The sequence below is a fragment of the Narcine bancroftii genome, chromosome 7 (assembly GCF_036971445.1).
Source record: "Narcine bancroftii isolate sNarBan1 chromosome 7, sNarBan1.hap1, whole genome shotgun sequence".
Taxonomy (NCBI): domain Eukaryota; kingdom Metazoa; phylum Chordata; class Chondrichthyes; order Torpediniformes; family Narcinidae; genus Narcine; species Narcine bancroftii.
Window position 1 is genome coordinate 125,798,191 of NC_091475.1, and position 22,101 is coordinate 125,820,291.

Below are 22,101 nucleotides of genomic sequence, written 5' to 3' on the forward strand. Positions count from 1 at the left end.
ATCGCCTTTGATTCGCCACCTCTGATTCCCCATATCTGATTCCTCGCCTCTGTTTCCCCGCCTCTGATTCCCCGCCTCTGATTCCCCATATCTCATTCCCCGCCTCTGATTCCCCATCTCTGATTCCCGGACTCTGATTCCCCACCTCTGATTCCCGGCCTCTTATTCCCGGCATCTGATTCCGGCCTCTGATTCCCCACCTCTGATTCCCCATATCTGATTCCCCACCTCTGTTTCCCGGCCTCTGATTCCCCGCTTCTGATTCTGAATCCCTGCCTCTGATTCCCCATCTCTGATTCCGCACATCTGATTCCCTGCCTCTGATTCCCCACCTCTGATTCCCCATATCTGATTTCCCGCCTCTGTTTCCCCGCCTCTGATTCCCCGCCTCAGTTTCCCCATATCTAATTCCAAACCTCTGATGCCCCAACTCTGATTCCCTGCCTCTGATTCCCCGCGTTCTATTCCCTGCCTCTGATTCCCCGCCTGTGATTCCCCATCTCTGATTCCGCACATCTGATTCCCTGCCTCTGATTCCCCATCTCTGATTCCCCATATCTGATTCCCCGCCTCTGATTCCCTGCCTCTGTTTCCCAATATCTAAGTCCCCGCCTCTGATTCCCCAACTCTGATTCCCCACCTCTGATTCCCCAGCTCTGATTCCCCGCCTCTGATTCCCCGCATCTGATTCCCTGCATCTGATTCCAAGCCTCTGATTCCCTGCCTCTGATTCCCAACCTCTGATTCCCCACCTCTGATTCCCCATATCTGATTCCCAGCCTCTGTTTCCCCGCCTCTGATTCCCCGCCTCTGTTTCCCCATATCTGATTCCCGGCCTCTGATTCCCCGCCTCTGATTCCCCGCCTCTGATTCCCTATCTCCGATTCCGCACATCTGATTCCCTGCCTCTGATTCCCCGCCTCTGATTCCCCGCCTCTGATTCCCTGCCTCTGATTCCCAACCTCTGATTCCCCACCTCTGATTCCCCGTGTTTGATTCCCCGCCTCTGTTTCCCCGCCTCTGATTCCCCGCCTCTGATTCCCCAACTGTAATTCCCCGCCTCTGATTCCCCATATCTGATTCCCCGCCTCTGTTTCCCCGCCTCTGATTCCCCGCCCCTGTTTCCCCATATCTGATTCCCTGCCTCTGATTCCCCAACTTTGATTCCCAGCCTCTGATTCCCCAGCTCTGATTCCCCGCCTCTGATTCCCCGTGTTTGATTCCCTGCCTCTGATTCCCCGCCTCTGATTACCCATCTCTGATTCACCACCTTTGATTCGCCACCTCTGATTCCCCATATCTGATTCCCCACCTCTGTTTTCCCGCCTCTGATTCCCCGCCTCTGATTCTCCATATCTCATTCCCCGCCTCTGAATCCCCATCTCTGATTCCCGGACTCTGATTCCCCACCTCTGATTCCCGGCCTCTTATTCCCAGCATCTGATTCCAGGCCTCTGATTCCCGGCCTCTGACTCCCCGCTTCTGATTCTGATTCCCTGCCTCTGATTCCCCATCTCTGATTCCGCACATCTGATTACCTGCCTCTGATTCCCCACCTCTGATTCCCCATATCTGATTCCCCGCCTCTGATTCCCCGCATCCGATTCCCCATATCTGATTCCCCGCCTCTGTTTCCCCGCCCCTGATTCCCCGCCTCTGTTTCCCCATATCTGATTCCCCGCCTCTGATTCCCAACTATGATTCCCCGCCTCTGATTCCCCAGCTCTGATTCCCTGCCTCTGATTCCCCGCGTTCTATTCCCTGCCTCTGATTCCCCGCTTGTGATTCCCCATCTCTGATAAACCACCTCTGATTCCCCACCACTGATTCCCCATATCTAATTCCCCTCCTCTGTTTGCCCGCCTCTGATTCCCCACCTCTGATTCCCCATATCTAATTCCCCGCCTCTGTTTGCCCGCCTCTGATTCCCCGCCTCTGTTTCCCCATATCTGATTCCCCGCCTCTGAATCCCCAACTCTGATTCCCTGCCTCTGATTCCCCAGCTCTGATTCCCCGCCTTTGATTCCCCCGTCTGATTCCCAGCCTCTGAAACCCCGTGTCTGATTTCTTGCCTCTGATTCCCCGCCTCTGATTCCCCATCTCTGATTCACAGCCTCTGATTCCCCACCTCTGATTCCCCATCTCTGATTCCGCACATCTGATTCCCTGCCTCTGATTCCCCGACTCTGATCCCCACCTCTGATTCCCCAGCTCTGATTCCCCGCCTCTGATTCCCCAACTCTGATTCCCCGCCTCTGATTCCCCAGCTCTGATTCCCCGCCTCTGATTCCCCGTGTTTGATTCCCTGCCTCTGATTCCACGCCTCTGGTTCCCCATCTCTGATTCATCGCCTTTGATTCGCCACCTCTGATTCCCCATATCTGATTCCTCGCCTCTGTTTCCCCGCCTCTGATTCCCCGCCTCTGATTCCCCATATCTCATTCCCCGCCTCTGATTCCCCATCTCTGATTCCCGGACTCTGATTCCCCACCTCTGATTCCCGGCCTCTTATTCCCGGCATCTGATTCCGGCCTCTGATTCCCCACCTCTGATTCCCCATATCTGATTCCCCACCTCTGTTTCCCGGCCTCTGATTCCCCGCTTCTGATTCTGAATCCCTGCCTCTGATTCCCCATCTCTGATTCCGCAAATCTGATTCCCTGCCTCTGATTCCCCACCTCTGATTCCGCATATCTGATTTCCCGCCTCTGTTTCCCCGCCTCTGATTCCCCGCCTCAGTTTCCCCATATCTAATTCCAAACCTCTGATGCCCCAACTCTGATTCCCTGCCTCTGATTCCCCGCGTTCTATTCCCTGCCTCTGATTCCCCGCCTGTGATTCCCCATCTCTGATTCCGCACATCTGATTCCCTGCCTCTGATTCCCCATCTCTGATTCCCCATATCTGATTCCCCGCCTCTGATTCCCTGCCTCTGTTTCCCAATATCTAAGTCCCCGCCTCTGATTCCCCAACTCTGATTCCCCACCTCTGATTCCCCAGCTCTGATTCCCCGCCTCTGATTCCCCGCATCTGATTCCCTGCATCTGATTCCAAGCCTTTGATTCCCTGCCTCTGATTCCCAACCTCTGATTCCCCACCTCTGATTCCCCATATCTGATTCCCAGCCTCTGTTTCCCCGCCTCTGATTCCCCGCCTCTGTTTCCCCATATCTGATTCCCGGCCTCTGATTCCCCGCCTCTGATTCCCCGCCTCTGATTCCCTATCTCCGATTCCGCACATCTGATTCCCTGCCTCTGATTCCCCGCCTCTGATTCCCCGCCTCTGATTCCCTGCCTCTGATTCCCAACCTCTGATTCCCCACCTCTGATTCCCCGTGTTTGATTCCCCGCCTCTGTTTCCCCGCCTCTGATTCCCTGCCTCTGATTCCCCAACTCTAATTCCCAGCCTCTGATTACCCATATCTGATTCCCCGCCTCTGTTTCCCCGCCTCTGATTCCCCGCCCCTGTTTCCCCATATCTGATTCCCTGCCTCTGATTCCCCAACTTTGATTCCCAGCCTCTGATTCCCCAGCTCTGATTCCCCGCCTCTGATTCCCCGTGTTTGATTCCCTGCCTCTGATTCCCCGCCTCTGATTACCCATCTCTGATTCACCACCTTTGATTCGCCACCTCTGATTCCCCATATCTGATTCCCCACCTCTGTATTCCCGCCTCTGATTCCCCGCCTCTGATTCTCCATATCTCATTCCCCGCCTCTGAATCCCCATCTCTGATTCCCGGACTCTGATTCCCCACCTCTGATTCCCGGCCTCTTATTCCCAGCATCTGATTCCAGGCCTCTGATTCCCGGCCTCTGACTCCCCGCTTCTGATTCTGATTCCCTGCCTCTGATTCCCCATCTCTGATTCCGCACATCTGATTACCTGCCTCTGATTCCCCACCTCTGATTCCCCATATCTGATTCCCCGCCTCTGATTCCCCGCATCCGATTCCCCATATCTGATTCCCCGCCTCTGTTTCCCCGCCCCTGATTCCCCGCCTCTATTTCCCCATATCTGATTCCCCGCCTCTGATTCCCAACTATGATTCCCCGCCTCTGATTCCCCAGCTCTGATTCCCTGCCTCTGATTCCCCGCGTTCTATTCCCTGCCTCTGATTCCCCGCCTGTGATTCCCCATCTCTGATTCCGCACATCTGATTCCCTGCCTCTGATTCCCCATCTCTGATTCCCCATATCTGATTCCCCGCTTCTGTTTCCCCGCCTCTGATTCCCCGCCTCTGTTTCCCAATATCTAAGTCCCCGCCTCTGATTCCACAACTCTAATTACCCACCTCTGATTCCCCAGCTCTGATTCAACGCCTCTGATTCCCCGCATCTGATTCCCTGCATCTGATTCCAAGCCTCTTATTCCCTGCCTCTGATTCCCAACCTCTGATTCCCCACCTCTGATTCCCCATATCTGATTCCCAGCCTCTGTTTCCCCGCCTCTGATTCCCCGCCTCTGTTTCCCCATATCTGATTCCCGGCCTCTGGTTCCCCGCCCATGATTCCCCGCCTCTGATTCCCTGCCTCTGATTCCCCATCTCCGATTCCGCACATCTGATTCCCTGCCTCTGATTCCCCGCCTCTGATTCCCCGCCTCTGATTCCCTGCCTCTGATTCCCAACCTCTGATTCCCCACCTCTGATTCCCCGTGTTTGATTCCCCGCCTCTGTTTCCCCGCCTCTGATTCCCCGCCTCTGATTCCCCAACTCTAATTCCCCGCCTCTGATTCCCCATATCTGATTCCCCGCCTCTGTTTCCCCGCCTCTGATTCCCCACCCCTGTTTCCCCATATCTGATTCCCTGCCTCTGATTCCCCAACTTTGATTCCCAGCATCTGATTCCCCAGCTCTGATTCCCCGCCTCTGATTCCCCGCATCTGATTCCCTGCATCTGATTCCAAGCCTCTGATTCCCTGCCTCTGATTCCCAACCTCTGATTCCCCACCTCTGATTCCCCATATCTGATCCCCAGCCTCTGTTTCCCCGCCTCTGTTTCCCCATATCTGATTCCCGGCCTATGATTCCCCGCCTCTGATTCCCCGCCTCTGATTCCCTGCCTCTGATTCCCCATCTCCGATTCCGCACATCTGATTCCCTGCCTCTGATTCCCCGCCTCTGATTCCCCGCCTCTGATTCCCTGCATCTGATTCCCAACCTCTGATTCCCCACCTCTGATTCCCCGTGTTTGATTCCCCGCCTCTGTTTCCCCGCCTCTGATTCCCCGCCTCTGATTCCCCAACTCTAATTCCCCGCCTCTGATTCCCCATATCTGATTCCCTGCCTCTGTTTCCCCGCCTCTGATTCCCCGCCCCTGTTTCCCCATATCTGATTCCCTGCCTCTGATTCCCCAACTTTGATTCCCAGCCTCTGATTCCCCAGCTCTGATTCCCCGCCTCTGATTCCCCGTGTTTGATTCCCTGCCTCTGATTCCCCGCCTCTGATTCCCCAACTCTAATTCCCCGCCTCTGATTCCCCATATCTGATTCCCTGCCTCTGTTTCCCCGCCTCTGATTCCCCGCCTCTGTTTCCCCGCCTCTGATTCCCCACCTCTGATTCCCAATATCTGATTCCCCGCCTCTGATTCCCCACCTCTGATTCCCCACCTCTGATTCGCCAGCTATGATTCCCCGCCTCCTATTCCCCGCGTCTGATTCCCTGCCTCTGATTCCCCGCCTCTGATTCCCCATCTCTGATTCCCCAATTCTGATTCCCCTCCTCTGATTCCCCGTGTTTGATTCCCAGCCTCTGATTCCCGGCCTCTGATTCCCCATCTCTGATTCACCGCCTTTGATTCGCCACCTCTGATTCGCCATATCTGATTCCCCGCCTCTGTTTCCCCGCCTCTGATTCCCCACCTCTGATTCCCCATATCTTATTCCCCGCCTCTGAATCCCCATCTCTGATTCCCGGACTCTGATTCCCCACCTCTGATTTCCGGCCTCTTATTCCCGGCATCTGATTCCGGCCTCTGATTCCCGGCCTCTGATTCCCTGCTTCTGATTCTGATTCCCTGCCTTTGATTCCCCATCTCTGATTCCGCACATCTGATTCCCTGCCTCTGATTCCCCATCTCTGATTCCCCATATCTGATTCCCCGCCTCTGATTCCCTGCCTCTGTTTCCCAATATCTAAGTCCCCGCCTCTGATTCCCCAACTCTGATTCCCCACCTCTGATTCCCCAGCTCTGATTCCCCGCCTCTGATTCCCCGCATCTGATTCCCTGCATCTGATTCCAAGCCTCTGATTCCCTGCCTCTGATTCCCAACCTCTGATTCCCCACCTCTGATTCCCCATATCTGATTCCCAGCCTCTGTTTCCCCGCCTCTGATTCCCCGCCTCTGTTTCCCCATATCTGATTCCCGGCCTCTGATTCCCCGCCTCTGATTCCCCGCCTCTGATTCCCTATCTCCGATTCCGCACATCTGATTCCCTGCCTCTGATTCCCCGCCTCTGATTCCCCGCCTCTGATTCCCTGCCTCTGATTCCCAACCTCTGATTCCCCACCTCTGATTCCCCATGTTTGATTCCCCGCCTCTGTTTCCCCGCCTCTGATTCCCCGCCTCTGATTCCCCAACTCTAATTCCCTGCCTCTGATTCCCCATATCTGATTCCCCGCCTCTGTTTCCCCGCCTCTGATTCCCCGCCCCTGTTTCCCCATATCTGATTCCCTGCCTCTGATTCCCCAACTTTGATTCCCAGCCTCTGATTCCCCAGCTCTGATTCCCCGCCTCTGATTCCCCGTGTTTGATTCCCTGCCTCTGATTCCCCGCCTCTGATTACCCATCTCTGATTCACCACCTTTGATTCGCCACCTCTGATTCCCCATATCTGATTCCCCACCTCTGTTTTCCCGCCTCTGATTCCCCGCCTCTGATTCTCCATATCTCATTCCCCGCCTCTGAATCCCCATCTCTGATTCCCGGACTCTGATTCCCCACCTCTGATTCCCGGCCTCTTATTCCCAGCATCTGATTCCAGGCCTCTGATTCCCGGCCTCTGACTCCCCGCTTCTGATTCTGATTCCCTGCCTCTGATTCCCCATCTCTGATTCCGCACATCTGATTACCTGCCTCTGATTCCCCACCTCTGATTCCCCATATCTGATTCCCCGCCTCTGATTCCCCGCATCCGATTCCCCATATCTGATTCCCCGCCTCTGTTTCCCCGCCCCTGATTCCCCGCCTCTGTTTCCCCATATCTGATTCCCCGCCTCTGATTCCCAACTATGATTCCCCGCCTCTGATTCCCCAGCTCTGATTCCCTGCCTCTGATTCCCCGCGTTCTATTCCCTGCCTCTGATTCCCCGCCTGTGATTCCCCATCTCTGATAAACCACCTCTGATTCCCCACCACTGATTCCCCATATCTAATTCCCCTCCTCTGTTTGCCCGCCTCTGATTCCCCACCTCTGATTCCCCATATCTAATTCCCCGCCTCTGTTTGCCCGCCTCTGATTCCCCGCCTCTGTTTCCCCATATCTGATTCCCCGCCTCTGAATCCCCAACTCTGATTCCCTGCCTCTGATTCCCCAGCTCTGATTCCCCGCCTTTGATTCCCCCGTCTGATTCCCAGCCTCTGAAACCCCGTGTCTGATTTCTTGCCTCTGATTCCCCGCCTCTGTTTCCCCATCTCTGATTCACAGCCTCTGATTCCCCACCTCTGATTCCCCATCTCTGATTCCGCACATCTGATTCCCTGCCTCTGATTCCCCGACTCTGATCCCCACCTCTGATTCCCCAGCTCTGATTCCCCTCCTCTGATTCCCCAACTCTGATTCCCCGCCTCTGATTCCCCAGCTCTGATTCCCCGCCTCTGATTCCCCGTGTTTGATTCCCTGCCTCTGATTCCACGCCTCTGATTCCCCATCTCTGATTCATCGCCTTTGATTCGCCACCTCTGATTCCCCATATCTGATTCCTCGCCTCTGTTTCCCCGCCTCTGATTCCCCGCCTCTGATTCCCCATATCTCATTCCCGCCTCTGATTCCCCATCTCTGATTCCCGGACTCTGATTCCCCACCTCTGATTCCCGGCCTCTTATTCCCGGCATCTGATTCCGGCCTCTGATTCCCCACCTCTGATTCCCCATATCTGATTCCCCACCTCTGTTTCCCGGCCTCTGATTCCCCGCTTCTGATTCTGAATCCCTGCCTCTGATTCCCCATCTCTGATTCCGCACATCTGATTCCCTGCCTCTGATTCCCCACCTCTGATTCCCCATATCTGATTTCCCGCCTCTGTTTCCCCGCCTCTGATTCCCCGCCTCAGTTTCCCCATATCTAATTCCAAACCTCTGATGCCCCAACTCTGATTCCCTGCCTCTGATTCCCCGCGTTCTATTCCCTGCCTCTGATTCCACGCCTGTGATTCCCCATCTCTGATTCCGCACATCTGATTCCCTGCCTCTGATTCCCCATCTCTGATTCCCCATATCTGATTCCCCGCCTCTGATTCCCTGCCTCTGTTTCCCAATATCTAAGTCCCCGCCTCTGATTCCCCAACTCTGATTCCCCACCTCTGATTCCCCAGCTCTGATTCCCCGCCTCTGATTCCCCGCATCTGATTCCCTGCATCTGATTCCAAGCCTCTGATTCCCTGCCTCAGATTCCCAACCTCTGATTCCCCACCTCTGATTCCCCATATCTGATTCCCAGCCTCTGTTTCCCCGCCTCTGATTCCCCGCCTCTGTTTCCCCATATCTGATTCCCGGCCTCTGATTCCCCGCCTCTGATTCCCCGCCTCTGATTCCCTATCTCCGATTCCGCACATCTGATTCCCTGCCTCTGATTCCCCGCCTCTGATTCCCCGCCTCTGATTCCCTGCCTCTGATTCCCAACCTCTGATTCCCCACCTCTGATTCCCCGTGTTTGATTCCCCGCCTCTGTTTCCCCGCCTCTGATTCCCCGCCTCTGATTCCCCAACTCTAATTCCCAGCCTCTGATTCCCCATATCTGATTCCCCGCCTCTGTTTCCCCGCCTCTGATTCCCCGCCCCTGTTTCCCCATATCTGATTCCCTGCCTCTGATTCCCCAACTTTGATTCCCAGCCTCTGATTCCCCAGCTCTGATTCCCCGCCTCTGATTCCCCGTGTTTGATTCCCTGCCTCTGATTCCCCGCCTCTGATTACCCATCTCTGATTCACCACCTTTGATTCGCCACCTCTGATTCCCCATATCTGATTCCCCACCTCTGTTTTCCCGCCTCTGATTCCCCGCCTCTGATTCTCCATATCTCATTCCCCGCCTCTGTATCCCCATCTCTGATTCCCGGACTCTGATTCCCCACCTCTGATTCCCGGCCTCTTATTCCCAGCATCTGATTCCAGGCCTCTGATTCCCGGCCTCTGACTCCCCGCTTCTGATTCTGATTCCCTGCCTCTGATTCCCCATCTCTGATTCCGCACATCTAATTACTTGCCTCTGATTCCCCACCTCTGATTCCCCATATCTGATTCCCCGCCTCTGATTCCCCGCATCCGATTCCACATATCTGATTCCCCGCCTCTGTTTCCCCGCCCCTGATTCCCCGCCTCTGTTTCCCCATATCTTATTCCCCGCCTCTGATTCCCAACTATGATTCCCCGCCTCTGATTCCCCAGCTCTGATTCCCTGCCTCTGATTCCCCGCGTTCTATTCCCTGCCTCTGATTCCCCGCCTGTGATTCCCCATCTCTGATAAACCACCTCTGATTCCCCACCACTGATTCCCCATATCTAATTCCCCTCCTCTGTTTGCCCGCCTCTGATTCCCCAACTCTGATTCCCCATATCTAATTCCCCGCCTCTGTTTGCCCGCCTCTGATTCCCCGCCTCTGTTTCCCCATATCTGATTCCCCGCCTCTGAATCCCCAACTCTGATTCCCCGCCTCTGATTCCCCAGCTCTGATTCCCCGCCTCTGATTCCCCGTGTTTGATTCCCTGCCTCTGATTCCCCGCCTCTGATTCACCATCTCTGATTCACCGCCTTTCATTCGCCACCCTGATTCCCCATATCAGATTCACCGCCTCTGTTTCCCCGCCTCTGATACCCCGCCTCTGATTCCCCATATTTCATTCCCCGCCTCTGATTCCCCATCTCTGATTCCCGGACTCTGATTCCTGGCCTCTTATTCCCGGCATCTGATTCCCGGCCTCTGATCCCGGCCTCTGATTCCCCGCTTCTGATTCTGATCCCTGCCTCTGATTCCCCATCTCTGATTCCGCACATCTGATTCCCTGCCTCTGATTCCCCACCTCTGATTCCCCATATCTGATTCCCCGCCTCTGTTTCCCCGCCTCTAATTCCCCGCCTCTGTTTCCCCATATCTATTTCCCCGCCTCTGATTCCCCGCCTCTGATTCCCCAGCTCTGATTCCCCGCCTCTGAATCCCCAACTCTGATTCCCTGCCTCATATTCCGCAGCTCTGATTCCCCGCCTCTGATTCCCCAGCTCTGATTCCCTGCCTCTGTTTCGCAACCTCTGATTCCCCACCTCTGATTCCCCATATATGATTCCCCACCTCTGTTTCCCTGCCTCTGATTCCCAGCCTCTGTTTCCCCATATCTGATTCCCCGCCTCTGATTCCCCAACTCTGATTCCCCGCCTCTGATTCCCCAGCTCTGATTCCCCACCTATGATTCCCCGTGTTTGATTCACTGCCTCTGATTCCCCGCCTCTGATTCCCCATCTCTGATTCACCGCCTTTCATTCGCCACCTCTGATTCCCCATATCAGATTCCCCGCCTCTGTTTCCCCGCCTCTGATTCCCCTCCTCTGTTTCCCCATATCTGATTCCCCGCTTCTGATTCCCCAACTCTGATTCACCGCCTCTGATTCCCCAGCTCTGATTCCCCGCCTTTGATTCCCCCCGTCTGATTCCCAGCCTCTGAGTCCCCGTGTCTGATTTCCTGCCTCTGATTCCCCGCCTCTGATTCCCCATCTCTGATTCACAGCCGCTGATTCCCCACCTCTGATTCCCCATCTCTGATTCCGCACATCTGATTCCCTGCCTCTGATTCCCCGACTCTGATCCCCACCTCTGATTCCCCAGCTCTGATTCCCCGCCTCTGATTCCCCAACTCTGATTCCCCGCCTCTGATTCCCCAGCTCTGATTCCCCGCCTCTGATTCCCCATATCTGATTCCCCACCTCTGTTTCCCGGCCTCTGATTCCCCGCTTCTGATTCTGAATCCCTGCCTCTGATTCCCCATCTCTGATTCCGCACATCTGATTCCCTGCCTCTGATTCCCCACCTCTGATTCCCCATATCTGATTTCCCGCCTCTGTTTCCCCGCCTCTGATTCCCCGCCTCAGTTTCCCCATATCTAATTCCAAACCTCTGATGCCCCAACTCTGATTCCCTGCCTCTGATTCCCCGCGTTCTATTCCCTGCCTCTGATTCCCCGCCTCTGATTCCCCATCTCTGATTCACCACCTCTGATTCCCCACCTCTGATTCCCCATATCTAATTCCCCGCCTCTGTTTGCCCGACTCTGATTCCCCGCCTCTGTTTCCCCATATCTGATTCCCCGCCTCTGAATCCCCAACTCTGATTCCCTGCCTCTGATTCCCCAGCTCTGATTCCCCGCCTTTGATTCCCCCGTCTGATTCCCAGCCTCTGAAACCCCGTGTCTGATTTCTTGCCTCTGATTCCCCGCCTCTGATTCCCCATCTCTGATTCACAGCCTCTGATTCCCCACCTCTGATTCCCCATCTCTGATTCCGCACATCTGATTCCCTGCCTCTGATTCCACGACTCTGATCCCCACCTCTGATTCCGCAGCTCTGATTCCCCGCCTCTGATTCCCCAACTCTGATTCCCCGCCTCTGATTCCCCAGCTCTGATTCCCCGCCTCTGATTCCCCGTGTTTGATCCCCTGCCTCTGATTCCCCGACTCTGATCCCCACCTCTGATTCCGCAGCTCTGATTCCCCGCCTCTGATTCCCCAACTCTGATTCCCCGCCTCTGATTCCCCAACTCTGATTCCCTGCCTCTGATTCCCCAGCTTCATTCCCCGCCTTTGATTCCCCCCGTCTGATTCCCAGCCTCTGAATCCCCGTGTCTGATAACCTGCCACTGATTCCCCGTCTCTGATTCCCCATCTCAGATTCACCGCCTCTGATTCCCCACCTCTGATTACCCATCTCTGATTCCGCACATCCGACTCCCTGCCTCTGATTCCCCGACTCTGATTCCCCACCTCTGATTCCCCAGCTCTGATTCCCCGCCTCTGATTCCCCAACTCTGATTCCCCGCCTCTGATTCCACAGCTCTGATTCCCCGCCTCTGATTCCCCGTGTTTGATCCCCTGCCTCTGATTCCCCGCCTCTGATTCCCCATCTCTGATTCACCGCCTTTGATTCGCCACCTCTGATTCCCCATATCTGATTCCTCGCCACTGTTTCCCCGCCTCTGATTCCCCGCCTCTGATTCCCCATATCTCATTCCCCGCCTCTGATTCGCCAGCTATGATTCCCCACCTCTGATTCCCCGCGTCTGATTCCCTGCCTCTGATTCCCCGCCTCTGATTCCACATCACTGATTCACCACCTCTGATTCCACGCGTCTGATTCCCCGCCTCTGATTCCCCATCTCTGATTCCCCATCTCTGATTCCCCAATTCTGATTCCCCGCCTCTGATTCCCCAGCTCTGATTCCTCGCCTCTGATTCCCTTCCTTTGATTCCCAACCTCTGATTCCCCAACTCTGATTTCCCATATTGATTCCCTGCGTCTGATTCCCCACCTCTGATTTCACATATTGATTCCCTGCGTCTGATTCCCCGCCTCTGATTCCCCAACTCTGATTCCCCGCCTCTGATTCCCCAGCTCTGATTCCCCGCATCTGATTCCCCGTGTTTGATTCCCTGCCTCTGATTCCCCACCTCTGATTCCCAATATCTGAATCCCCACCTCTGACTCCCCAACTCTGATTCCCCGCCTCTGATTCCCCAGCTCTGATTCCCCACCTCTGATTCCCCGTCTTTGATCCCCTGCCTCTGATTCCCCGCCTCTGATTCCCCATCTCTGATTCACCGCCTTTGATTCGCCACCTCTGATTCCCCATATCTGATTCCTCGCCTCTGTTTCCCCGCCTCTGATTCCCCATATCTCATTCCCCGCCTCTGATTCCCCATCTCTGATTCCCGGACTCTGATTCCCCACCTCTGATTCCCGGCCTCTTATTCCCGGCATCTGATTCCGGCCTCTGATTTCCGGCCTCTGATTCCCTGCTTCTGATTCCCCATCTCTGATTCCGCAAATCTAATTCCCTGCCTCTGATTCCCCACCTCTGATTCCCCATATCTGATTCCCCGCCTCTGTTTACCCGCCTCTGATTCCCCGCCTCTGTTTCCCCATATCTAAGTCCCCGCCTCTGATTCCCCAACTTTGATTCCCCACCTCTGATTCCCCAGCTCTGATTCCCCGCCTCTGATTCCCCGCATCTGATTCCATGCATCTGATTCCCAGCCTCTTATTCCCAGACTCTGATTCCCAACCTCTGATTCCCCACCTCTGATTCCCCATATCTGATTCCACGCCTCTGTTTCCCCGCCTCTGATTCCCCGCCTCTGTTTCCCCATATCTGATCCCCGCCTCTATTTGCCCGCATCTGATTCCCCGCCTCTGTTTCCCCATATCTGATTCCCCGCCTCTGAATCCCCAACTCTGATTCCCTGCCTCTAATTTCCCAGCTCTGATTCCCCGCCTCTGATTCCCCGCGTCTGATTACCGGCCTCTGATTCCCCGCCTCTGATTCCCCATCTCTGATTCACAACCTCTGATTCCCCACCTCTTATACCCCATATCTGATTCCCCGCCTCTGTTTCCCCGCCTCTGATTCCCCACCTCTGATTCCCAATATCTGATTCCCCGCCTCTGATTCCCCACCTCTGATTCCCCGCCTCTGATTCGCCAGCTATGATTCCCCGCCTCTGATTCCCCGTGTTTGATTCCCTGCCTCTGATTCCCGGCCACTGATTCCCCAACTCTGATTCACCGCCTTTGATTCGCCACCTCTGATTCCCCATATCTGATTCCCCGCCTCTGTTTCCCCGCCTCTGATTCCCCGCCTCTGATTCCCCATATCTCATTCCCCGCCTCTGAATCCCCATCTCTGATTCCCGGACTCTGATTCCCCACCTATGATTCCCTGCTACTGATTCTGATTCCCTGCCTTTGATTCCCCATCTCTGATTCCGCACATCTGATTCCCTGCCTCTGATTCCCCATCTCTGATTCCCCATATCTGATTCCCCACCTCTAATTCCCCACCTCTGATTCCCCAGCTCTGATTCCCCGCCTCTGATTCCCCGCATCTGATTCCCTGCATCTGATTCCAAGCCTCTTATTCCCTGCCTCTGATTCCCAACCTCTGATTCCCCACCTCTGATTCCCCATATCTGATTCCCAGCCTCTGTTTCCCCGCCTCTGATTCCCCGCCTCTGTTTCCCCATATCTGATGCCCGGCCTCTGGTTCCCCGCCTCTGATTCCCCGCCTCTGATTCCCTGCCTCTGATTCCCCATCTCCGATTCCGCACATCTGATTCCCTGCCTCTGATTCCCCGCCTCTGATTCCCCGCCTCTGATTCCCTGCCTCTGATTCCCAACCTCTGATTCCCCACCTCTGATTCCCCGTGTTTGATTCCCCGCCTCTGTTTCTCCGCCTCTGATTCCCCGCCTCTGATTCCCCAACTCTAATTCCCCGCCTCTGATTCCCCATATCTGATTCCCCGCCTCTGTTTCCCCGCCTCTGATTCCCCACCCCTGTTTCCCCATATCTGATTCCCTGCCTCTGATTCCCCAACTTTGATTCCCAGCATCTGATTCCCCAGCTCTGATTCCCCGCCTCTGATTCCCCGCATCTGATTCCCTGCATCTGATTCCAAGCCTCTGATTCCCTGCCTCTGATTCCCTACCTCTGATTCCCCACCTCTGATTCCCCATATCTGATCCCCAGCCTCTGTTTCCCCGCCTCTGTTTCCCCATATCTGATTCCCGGCCTCCGATTCCCCGCCTCTGATTCCCCGCCTCTGATTCCCTGCCTCTGATTCCCCATCTCCGATTCCGCACATCTGATTCCCTGCCTCTGATTCCCCGCCTCTGATTCCCCGCCTCTGATTCCCTGCATCTGATTCCCAACCTCTGATTCCCCACCTCTGATTCCCCGTGTTTGATTCCCCGCCTCTGTTTCCCCGCCTCTGATTCCCCGCCTCTGATTCCCCAACTCTAATTCCCCGCCTCTGATTCCCCATATCTGATTCCCTGCCTCTGTTTCCCCGCCTCTGATTCCGCGCCCCTGTTTCCCCATATCTGATTCCCTGCCTCTGATTCCCCAACTTTGATTCCCAGCCTCTGATTCCCCAGCTCTGATTCCCCGCCTCTGATTCCCCGTGTTTGATTCCCTGCCTCTGATTCCCCGCCTCTGATTCCCCATCTCTGATTCACCGCCTTTGATTCGCCACCTCTGATTCCCCATATCTGATTCCCCACCTCTGTTTCCCCGCCTCTGATTTCCCGCCTCTGATTCTCCATATCTCATTCCCCGCCTCTGACTCCCCATCTCTGATTCCCGGACTCTGATTCCCCACCTCTGATTCCCGGCCTCTTATTCCCAGCATCTGATTCCAGGCCTCTGATTCCCGTCCTCTGACTCCCCGCTTCTGATTCTGATTCCCTGCCTCTGATTCCCCATCTCTGATTCCGCACATCTGATTACCTGCCTCTGATTCCCCACCTCTGATTCCAACATATCTGATTCCCCGCCTCTGTTTCCACGCCTCTGATTCCCCGCCTCTGTTTCCCCATATCTAATTCCCCACCTCTGATGCCCCAACTCTGATTCCCCGCCTCTGATTCCACAGCTCTGATTCCCCGCCTCTGATTCCCCACATCCGATTCCCCATATCTGATTCCCCGCCTCTGTTTCCCCACCCCTGATTCCCCGCCTCTGTTTCCCCATATCTGATTCCCCGCCTCTGATTCCCAACTATGATTCCCCGCCTCTTATTCCCCAGCTCTGATTCCCTGCCTCTGATTCCCCGCGTTCTATTCCCTGCCTCTGATTCCCCGCCTGTGATTCCCCATCTCTGATTCACCACCTCTGATTCCCCACCACTGATTCCCCATATCTAATTCCCCGCCTCTGTTTGCCCGCCTCTGATTCCCCGCCTCTGTTTCCCCATATCTGATTCCCCGCCTCTGAATCCCCAACTCTGATTCCCTGCCTCTGATTCCCCAGCTTCATTCCCCGCCTTTGATTCCCCCCGTCTGATTCCCAGCCTCTGAATCCCCGTGTCTGAAAACCTGCCTCTGATTCCACGCCTCTGATTCCCCATCTCAGATTCACCGCCTCTGATTCCCCACCTCTGATTCCCCATCTCTGATTCCGCACATCCGATTCCCTGCCTCTGATTCCCCGACTCTGATTCCCCACCTCTGATTCCCCAGCTCTGATTCCCTGCCTCTGATTCCCCAACTCTGATTCCCCACCTCTGATTCCCCAGCTGTGATTCCCCGCCTCTGATTCCCCGTGTTTGATCCCCTGCCTCTGATTCCCCAGCTCTGATTCCCCATATCTGATTCCCCGCCTCTGTTTCCCCGCCTCTGATTCCCCGCCTCTGATTCCCCATATCTCATTCCCCGCCTCTAAATCCCCATCTCTGATTCCCGGACTCTGATTCCCCACCTCTGATTCCCGGCCTCTTATTCCCGGCATCTGATTCCGGCCTCTGATTCCCGGCCTCTGATTCCCTGCGTCTGTTTCTGATTCCCTGCCTCTGATTCCGCAAATCTAATTCTCTGCCTCCGATTCCCCACCTCTGATTCCCCATATCTGATTCCCCGCCTCTGTTTCCCCTCCTTTGATTCCCCGCCTCTGTTTCCCAATATCTAAGTCCCTGCCTCTGATTCCCCAACTCTGATTCCCCACCTCTGATTCCCCAACTCTGATTCCCCGCCTCTGATTCCTCGGCTCTGATTCCCCGCCTCTGATTCCCCGTGTTTGATCCCCTGCCTCTGATTCCCCGCCTCTGATTCCCCATCTCTGATTCACCGCCTTTGATTCGCCACCTCTGATTCCCCATATCTGATTCCTCGCCTCTGTTTCCCCGCCTCTGATTCCCCGCCTCTGATTCCCCGCCTCTGTTTCCCCATATCTAAGTCCCCGCCTCTGATTCCCCAACTTTGAGTCCCCACCTCTGATTCCCCAGCTCTGATTCCCCGCCTCTGATTCCCCGCATCTGATTCCATGCATCTGATTCCCAGCCTCTGATTCCCAGCCTCTGATTCCCAACCTCTGATTCCCCACCTCTGATTCCCCATATCTGATTCCACGCCTCTGTTTCCCCGCCTCTGATTCCCCGCCTCTGTTTCCCCATATCTGATCCCCGCCTCTATTTGCCCGCATCTGATTCCCCGCCTCTGTTTCCCCATATCTGATTCCCCGCCTCTGAATCCCCAACTCTGATTCCTTGCCTCTAATTTCCCAGCTCTGATTCCCCGCCTCTGATTCCCCGCGTCTGATTACCGGCCTCTGATTCCCCGCCTCTGATTCCCCATCTCTGATTCACAACCTCTGATTCCCCACCTCTGATACACCATATCTGATTCCCCGCCTCTGTTTCCCCGCCTCTGATTCCCCACCTCTGATTCCCAATATCTGATTCCCCGCCTCTGATTCCCCACCTCTGATTCCCCGCCTCTGATTCGCCAGCTATGATTCCCCGCCTCTGATTCCCCGTGTTTGATTCCCTGCCTCTGATTCCCGGCCTCTGATTCCCCATCTCTGATTCACCGCCTTTGATTCGCCACCTCTGATTCCCCATATCTGATTCCCCGCCTCTGTTTCCCCGCCTCTGATTCCCCGCCTCTGATTCCCCATATCTCATTCCCCGCCTCTGAATCCCCATCTCTGATTCCCGGACTCTGATTCCCCACCTCTGATTCCCTGCTACTGATTCTGATTCCCTGCCTTTGATTCCCCATCTCTGATTCCGCACATCTGATTCCCTGCCTCTGATTCCCCATCTCTTATTCCCCATATCTGATTCCCCGCTTCTGTTTCCCCGCCTCTGATTCCCCGCCTCTGTTTCCCAATATCTAAGTCCCCGCCTCTGATTCCACAACTCTAATTCCCCACCTCTGATTCCCCAGCTCTGATTCCCCGCCTCTGATTCCCCGCATCTGATTCCCTGCATCTGATTCCAAGCCTCTTATTCCCTGCCTCTGATTCCCAACCTCTGATTCCCCACCTCTGATTCCCCATATCTGATTCCCAGCCTCTGTTTCCCCGCCTCTGATTCCCCGCCTCTGTTTCCCCATATCTGATTCCCGGCCTCTGGTTCCCCGCCTCTGATTCCCCGCCTCTGATTCCCTGCCTCTGATTCCCCATCTCCGATTCCGCACATCTGATTCCCTGCCTCTGATTCCCCGCCTCTGATTCCCCGCCTCTGATTCCCTGCCTCTGATTCCCAACCTCTGATTCCCCACCTCTGATTCCCCGTGTTTGATTCCCCGCCTCTGTTTCCCCGCCACTGATTCCCCGCCTCTGATTCCCCAACTCTAATTCCCCGCCTCTGATTCCCCATATCTGATTCCCCGCCTCTGTTTCCCCGCCTCTGATTCCCCACCCCTGTTTCCCCATATCTGATTCCCTGCCTCTGATTCCCCAACTTTGATTCCCAGCATCTGATTCCCCAGCTCTGATTCCCCGCCTCTGATTCCCCGCATCTGATTCCCTGCATCTGATTCCAAGCCTCTGATTCCCTGCCTCTGATTCCCAACCTCTGATTCCCCACCTCTGATTCCCCATATCTGATCCCCAGCCTCTGTTTCCCCACCTCTGTTTCCCCATATCTGATTCCCGGCCTCTGATTCCCCGCCTCTGATTCCCCGCCTCTGATTCCCTGCCTCTGATTCCCCATCTCCGATTCCGCACATCTGATTCCCTGCCTCTGATTCCCCGCCTCTGATTCCCCGCCTCTGATTCCCTGCATCTGATTCCCAACCTCTGATTCCCCACCTCTGATTCCCCGTTTGATTCCCCGCCTCTGTTTCCCCGCCTCTGATTCCCCGCCTCTGATTCCCCAACTCTAATTCCCCGCCTCTTATTCCCCATATCTGATTCCCTGCCTCTGTTTCCCCGCCTCTGATTCCCCGCCCCTGTTTCCCCATATCTGATTCGCTGCCTCTGATTCCCCAACTTTGATTCCCAGCCTCTGATTCCCCAGCTCTGATTCCCCGCCTCTGATTCCCCGTGTTTGATTCCCTGCCTCTGATTCCCCGCCTCTGATTCCCCATCTCTGATTCACCGCCTTTGATTCGCCACCTCTGATTCCCCATATCTGATTCCCCACCTCTGTTTCCCCGCCTCTGATTCCCCGCCTCTGATTCTCCATACCTCATTCCCCGCCTCTGACTCCCCATCTCTGATTCCCGGACTCTGATTCCCCACCTCTGATTCCCGGCCTCTTATTCCCAGCATCTGATTCCCTGCCTCTGATTCCCCATCTCTGATTCCGCACATCTGATTACCTGCCTCTGATTCCCCACCTCTGATTCCCCATATCTGATTCCCCGCCTCTGTTTCCACGCCTCTGATTCCCCGCCTCTGTTTCCCCATATCTAATTCCCCACCTCTGATGCCCCAACTCTGATTCCCCGCCTCTGATTCCACAGCTCTGATTCCCCGCCTCTGATTCCCCACATCCGATTCCCCATATCTGATTCCCCGCCTCTGTTTCCCCGCCCCTGATTCCCCGCCTCTGTTTCCCCATATCTGATTCCCTGCCTCTGATTCCCAACTATGATTCCCCGCCTCTTATTCCCCAGCTCTGATTCCCTGCCTCTGATTCCCCGCGTTCTATTCCCTGCCTCTGATTCCCCGCCTGTGATTCCCCATCTCTGATTCACCACCTCTGATTCCCCACCACTGATTCCCCGTATCTAATTCCCCGCCTCTGTTTGCCCGCCTCTGATTCCCCGCCTCTGTTTCCCCATATCTGATTCCCCGCCTCTGAATCCCCAACTCTGATTCCCTGCCTCTGATTCCCCAGCTTCATTCCCCGCCTTTGATTCCCCCCGTCTGATTCCCAGCCTCTGAATCCCCGTGTCTGAAAACCTGCCTCTGATTCCCCGCCTCTGATTCCCCATCTCAGATTCACCGCCTCTGATTCCCCACCTCTGATTCCCCATCTCTGATTCCGCACATCCGATTCCCTGCCTCTGATTCCCCGACTCTGATTCCCCACCTCTGATTCCCCAGCTCTGATTCCCCGCCTCTGATTCCCCAACTCTGATTCCCCACCTCTGATTCCCCAGCTGTGATTCCCCGCCTCTGATTCCCCGTGTTTGATCCCCTGCCTCTGATTCCCCAGCTCTGATTCCCCATCTCTGATTCACCGCCTTTGATTCGCCACCTCTGATTCCCCATATCTGATTCCTCGCCACTGTTTCCCCGCCTCTGATTCCCCGCCTCTGATTCCCCATATCTCATTCCCCGCCTCTGATTCCCCATCTCTGATTCCCGGACTCTGATTCCCCACCTCTGATTCCCGACCTCTTATTCCCGGCATCTGATTCCGGCCTGTGATTCCCGGCCTCTGATTCCCTGCTTCTGATTCTGATTCCCTGCCTCTGATTCCCCATTTCTGATTCCGCACATCTAATTCCCTGCCTCTGATTCCCCACCTCTGATTCCCCATATCTGAATCCCCGCCTCTGTTTCCCCGTCTCTGATTCCCCGCCTCTGTTTCCCCATATCTAAGTCCCCGCCTCTGATTCCCCAACTTTGATTCCCCACCTCTGATTCCCCAGCTCTGATTCCCCGCCTCTGATTCCCCACCTCTGATTCCCCATATCTGATTCCCAGCCTCTGTTTCCCCGCCTCTGATTCCCCGCCGCTGTTTCCCCATATCTGATTCCCTGCCTCTGTTTCCCCAACTTTGATTCCCAGCCTCTGATTCCCCAGCTCTGATTCCCCGCCTCTGATTCCCCGTGTTTGTTTCCCTGCCTCTGATTCCCTGCTTCTGATTCCCCATCTCTGATTCCGCAAATCTAATTCCCTGCCTCTGATTCCCCACCTCTGATTCCCCTTATCTGATTCCCCACCTCTGTTTCCCGGCCTCTGATTCCCCGCTTCTGATTCTGATTCCCTGCCTCTGATTCCCCATCTCTGATTCCGCACATCTGATTCCCTTCCTCTGATTCCCCACCTCTGATTCCCCATATCTGATTTCCCGCCTCTGTTTCCCCGCCTCTGATTCCCCGCCTCTGTTTCCCCATATCTAATTCCCAACCTCTGATGCCCCAACTCTGATTCCCTGCCTCTGATTCCCCGCGTTCTATTCCCTGCCTCTGATTCCCCGCCTGTGATTCCCCATCTCTGATTCACCACCTCTGATTCCCCACCTCTGATTCCCCATATCTAATTCCCCGCCTCTGTTTGCCCGACTCTGATTCCCCGCCTCTGTTTCCCCATATCTGATTCCCCGCCTCTGAATCCCCAACTCTGATTCCCTGCCTCTGATTCCCCAGCTCTGATTCCCCGCCTTTGATTCCCCCATCTGATTCCCAGCCTCTGAAACCCCGTGTCTGATTTCTTGCCTCTGATTCCCCGCCTCTGATTCCCCATCTCTGATTCACAGCCTCTGATTCCCCACCTCTGATTCCCCATCTCTGATTCCGCACATCTGATTCCCCATCTCTGATTCCCTAATTCTGATTCCCCTCCTCTGATTCCCCGTGTTTGATTCCCTGCCTCTGATTCCCGGCCTCTGATTCCCCATCTCTGATTCACCGCCTTTGATTCGCCACCTCTGATTCGCCATATCTGATTCCCCGCCTCTGTTTCCCCGCCTCTGATTCCCCGCCTCTGATTCCCCATATCTCATTCCCCGCCTCTGAATCCCCATCTCTGATTCCCGGACTCTGATTCCCCACCTCTGATTCCCGGCCTCTTATTCCCGGCATCTGATTCCGGCCTCTGATTCACGGCCTCTGATTCCCTGCTTCTGATTCTGATTCCCTGCCTTTGATTCCCCATCTCTGATTCCGCACATCTGATTCCCTGCCTCTGATTCCCCATCTCTGATTCCGCACATCTGATTCCCTGCCTCTGAT